The sequence below is a fragment of the Rattus norvegicus genome, chromosome 9 (genome assembly GCF_036323735.1).
Source record: "Rattus norvegicus strain BN/NHsdMcwi chromosome 9, GRCr8, whole genome shotgun sequence".
In the NCBI taxonomy this organism is placed as follows: domain Eukaryota; kingdom Metazoa; phylum Chordata; class Mammalia; order Rodentia; family Muridae; genus Rattus; species Rattus norvegicus.
In genome coordinates this window covers 12,125,082-12,130,386 of record NC_086027.1, presented here as the reverse complement: position 1 = coordinate 12,130,386, position 5,305 = coordinate 12,125,082, and the positions used below count along the sequence as shown (strand labels likewise).

Sequence of the window (5,305 nt, the reverse complement as noted above, 5' to 3'; positions counted from 1 at the left end):
AGAGTGTCATTCACACAAAAAGGCAACCAACAGATTGGGAAAGTATTTTTACCATTCCTGCATCTGATAGAGGGCTAATATCCAAAGTATACAGAAAACACAAGAAGTTAGAGTACAGTGGGCCAAACACCCCTGTTAATAAATGGGGTACGGAGCTAAAGAAAACATTCTCAGCTGAGGAATATCGAATAGCTGAAAAGCACCTAAAGAAATGCTCAACATCCTTAGTCATCAGGGAAGTGCAAATCAAAACAACCCTAAGAATCCACCTCACACCAGTCAGGATGGCTAAGATCAAAAACTCAGGTGACAACAGAGGCTGGGGAGGACGTGGAGAAAGAGAAACACTTGTCCATTGTTGCTGGGATTGCAAACTGGTACAAGCACTCTGGAAATCAGTCTGAAGGTTCCTCAGAAAATTGGATATTGCACTACCTGAGCACACAGCTATACCTGTCCTGGGCATATACCCAAAAGATTCTCCAACATACAACAAACACATATGATCCACTATGTTCATAGCAGCCTTATTCATAATAGCCAGAAGCTGGAATGAACCCAGATGCCCTTCAACAGAGGAATGGATTCGAAAAATGTGGTACATCTACACAAAGGAGTACCACTCAGCTATCAAAAACAATGACTACATTCAATTCATAGGCAAATGGAAAGAACTAGAAAATATCATCCACAGGGAGGCAATCCAATCACAGAAAAACACACTTGGTATGTTCCTTTGAGCAATGGCCTCGAATCACTCCATTATTGATGTTATTATTATGGTTAGCATTAAGTATGACTGGGTTCATGGAAAAACCCAGCCAGCTGCAGAAGACTAATACAAATGTGGTGGTCAAGATGAATAATCATATGATAACGTGTGACGTTAAGATACCCAAAGTCATGACCTGTAACCTTTCTGACAAACCAACATCATGCTGTCTAATAGATATGACAAACCTGTGACCTTTTTGACTACCTGTCAACATCAGCGGATTCCCTGACCACATGAATATTGTGTCCTTGGCGTGGGTAAATGTTTCTTACTTCTCTCCCCTCTCTGTTACCCTTTTTATGGTACAAATTCAGCATTGGGGAAAAATAAAATTGTCACCTTGATCAGACTCTTCTCTTGGCATCCTTCTTCATATCTCTTATCCCTCATTCTCTTCCAGATTCTCAGCACCCCTCATTGACAGTATGTACTCATTGATAAGTGGATATTGACCAAAACCTCAAATTACCCAAGATGCAATCTACAGATCTCAGGAAACTCAATAAGAAGGATGACCAAAGTGCAGATGCTCCCACTCCTTCTTAAAATGGGAAACAAAAATATCCATAGGAGGGTATATGGAGGCCAAATCTAAAGCAGAGACCGAAAGAACAGCCATTCAGAGTCTGCCCCACATGGGGCCCATATATATACATCCACCAAAACTAGGTAAGTTTGATGAAGCTAAAAAGTGCTTACTGAAAGGGACAGAATATGCATCTCCCCTGAGAGACACATCCAAGGCATGTCAAATAAAGAGGTCAGTGCTGGCAGTAAACTACTGAACTGAGAACAGGACACCCTTTTTGGGAATTAGAAGAAGGATTCAAAGAGCTGAAGGGCTTGCAACCTCATAAGAACAGCAATGCCAACCAAATAAACCACTAGCAAAAGACTATACGTGGACTGACCCAGGGGTCCAACTGCATATGTAGGAGAGAATATCCTTGTTGGGGCACCTGTGGAAGGGGAAGCCCTTGTTCTTAACAAGGTTGGACCCTGACTGCAGGGAAATGTCCGGGAAGGGGTTTCTAAGTGGCATGGATTGGGGGACCATACATATGGGAGAGGGCATGGCAGGGGGGCTTATGGACCAAAAGCTGGGAAAGGGAATAACGTTTGAATAAAACATATATATCTATTAAAAAAACTGAAATTTAAAAAAATGATACTAATACCAAAAAATAATCAAAAAATGTGAATAAGACAGAAATTTTAGGTTTTGGAAAAAGATGAATGCCAGGTATTTGAAAAACTGTATGACCATGGTAAACACTTTAGTATACTTGAGAAATTTTTTACATGTTAATGAACTGCATATTTTTTTTAAATAGTGAATGGAAATACAGTCCCTTCCTGGCTGTGAGGCTAGGTATCCACATGTAGTGGAATTTATTATTTGTTGGTCCTGAATCTTTGAGTCTGCTTCTAACACAGCTTATGCCAAGGAAACTAGGCCAAGGTGATGTCTAAGCCATTGACCAAACTATCTGGACTAACAATTACATGTGAAATCCCACCTTGTAAATGGGAGGAGAGGAATAAAAGATACCTTTGAGGATTTGAAAAAGATGAAATGTACCCAAAAAAATCCAATAAAAAAGTTTAAAATAAAAATAACTTAGGAAATACAAAATACTGGGGTGCCATTCCACAATCATGATGTGTTTCTTCTTTGATAGCTTACAGGTTAATTTACTTCTCTATAACTGTTTTCTTATTTCAAAGTAAGTAATGGCATCATCTCTGGAGAGATGGTGAGAACAAAAGCTTTGCTGAACTTGAATAATCGATCCCTCCCGAGCATGTGCTTAACATTCTAAGCACAGGGAAATTTCCTGAGGGGATTAAAAATCAAAATCCAAACATAAAACAGGAACAACAACGATGTAAAAACATTCTGCACTCTGGGTATGAAGGCATGTTGCAACTTTAATCAGCTTTGTAGGTATTTCTAATAAACACACAAAGAAACAAAAATCCTATCACAGTCCTAGCAGTTGCATCCAACAAAGAGAGAGCTGTGAGGTAGTGCGTGCTGCTTCTTTCCCCAGATACCCCTGGGCCACAGGTCTGCACCCAGTGAGCTGGACCAAGAGCAGCCAGGTTGAAATTCCTGCTGCCATGGCAGGATTCTGCAGGAACATTTCCCTTTGACAACAAGGAACCTGTGTGGAGGAGATCTCTTGGTGAGTCCTCAAGGACTCTACATGTCCTATTCTACAGGGAGAAGCCCTGCCAGGTCTTTGGCAAGGCCAGCCAGTTGTTTGGGGAAGTCTCTGGTCCTGTGGCAGAGGGCGAGGAATGGCAGAAAGAATAGCAGCTCCACTGAGAGCAAAGGCTACCCCTTCTAGGCCTATGACCTCCTAATTAATTTATCTTTTCACCCGATGCCCTATTCACATTTTCTTACTATCATACAACTGTGATCTTGAGGAGCAGCTGGGCTCTTGTTTTCTTAGTCAGTTCTTTGTTGTCACAGACGTTTTTAACTTACTCCAGCCCCTGAGACTTATTCATACCTTCTGTATGCAGTAGGACCCTTGGTGGGCCTGTCATCTCAAAAATAGAAGGTTCGGTAATCCAAAGATTGGACTCCAGTTTACCTCAGGCCAGGAAAGAAGTCAGCCACTATTAGTAAAAGAGCAAGGGAAAAATTACATAGGAAAAACAAGTGCCTTAATTAGAAGAAAAGATCCTCAACTTCTAAGGCCTGCACATCTGCACCCCTCTCTTCTGAGCTTTGTATAGTGATGTTGTATAACTCCAGATGGTAGTAAAAGGCAGAGTTCTTCCCAGAAAGGTCAGACATGATTTTCACTCTTACATCTCTGAGGTGGGGTGGCATTATAGCACACATTCATGTTGAATTATTATAACACCTATGAGAAGAAGACAGAATCCATATATCACAATGCCAAATAGACTCCCGCCTGAACGTATGGACCCATTAAAATTGAGGTTCAACCTGAACTCAGGCCATTCCACTCCCTTCCCATCCTCCTGATTCTTCTGTTTGCTACAAGTAAAAGATCATGGTGTAGTCCCCAACATTCTCATGCCTAGACTTGTCTATTCACGAATAATGATATTGGAGAAGTGATGGCTATATAGTTACAATGTAGTAACACAAGGTCCAGGTTGACCTTTGCTCACTGATGTCCAATTTAATTGTCTTGTTATATTTGAGAAAGGGAGGATGTCCTACATAATATATAAAACGCACAGAAATTTATTATTTTATATATGCCCTGTAGTTGGACCCTATGTTCCCAAGTAAAAGGAGTTTTTATTGCAAAAAAATAGGATTATAGACCATTGATTTTGTGAAATACATGGATATGTAAATGGAAACAATGTCGGCTTTCAAGGACTGCACAATAAGCACATATTTCCAGGTTTTATACACTCAGAGGTATAGAAGAAATATATTGGCCTCTAGAAAAAGGGAAAAGCTTAGGAATCGAAATGTGTGTAACATGCATTCTCTCGAGTAGTAGATTTACTTTTAAGAAAAATCTCCCTCCTCCTTGGTCCCTAGAGATTTGGGTGCTAAGAAAAATCTGTTCTCCAATTCAGGGTTGTAAGCAACCCTCCCCAGCAAAAGCATTGTTGACTTCTAATGAAGCAGAGAGACATATCTACCTTTGAAATAGAGGTTGCCAAATGGTATTCCCAGTGACACATGGGAGACTGGAGGAAAGGGTCCCCACATAAATTCATCAGTGTGGGGAGAGCTGGTTAGTAGGTAGGCCATAGAATTTTCCAGTGACATCACCAGTAAGCCCTTCACTGGACACTCTATTGTATCTAAGAGATCCCTAGAATCTTCTGTGATGTCACCAGTGTTGTGGTGACACCAACTGCCTTTGGGATATTACTTCAGTTCCCTTTGGGTTCACAAGCAGGCATGTTTCGCCAGCTGCTCAGGCTATTTCGGAAGGAAAGTGTTGATCAAGGAGAGACCGCACCAGGTCAGAGGGAAGCTGACCCCCTCTCTAGTGAAACAGGAAGGAGGAAATCATTCTGGGGAAGGCTTGGTGAGTCGTGGGCAGAGTTGGGGAACATCCTCAAGGAGGTAGGTTTGAGATGTGCCTTCTAAGACTAGGCCTTACAATCAGGAGCCTTGGGATTTTTCAAAGGCAAACCAAGAGTCAGGAGTTCCTGATCTTTAATTTGAGAGAAAGCCAGAAAGTTGTAAGACTTCAGTGTCTTTTCTTGAAGCTTTTTAACTGTGAGTGTCAATGATTGGCAGGAAGAGGCACTGTGAGATTAACAATGTGACCATCCATGTTTGGGAGTTGAAGCACTTCATCCTCTAGATTACTGTAGGTTACATAAGTATCTGATGGCAAGAACAAAGAAGGATGCACACCTAGTCATGAATTGAGTACTCAGACACTTTGGGCTGGACCACACTTGGTTAGAGCTTGATGGTGCTAAGCATTATGAAGTCATTATGAACTTCAGGATTATCTGCACCACATCTGATATGAGATAACAATGTCGCAGTTGTTTATGTCTCAGTCA

The 5,305-nt window shown here is 41.3% G+C and overlaps 1 long non-coding RNA gene across 1 annotated transcript; it reads right to left on the bottom strand.

Annotated features, from left to right (window-relative positions):
* Nucleotides 1–3,437: 3,437 nt before the first annotated feature.
* Nucleotides 3,438–4,528, bottom strand: LOC134480262 (uncharacterized). The gene is made up of 2 exons (XR_010054641.1): nucleotides 4,421–4,528; nucleotides 3,438–3,657 (listed from the first exon to the last, which is right to left on the bottom strand). It is a non-coding gene; the product is annotated as an uncharacterized LOC134480262 (long non-coding RNA).
* Between the last annotated feature and the right edge of the window lie 777 nt (nucleotides 4,529–5,305).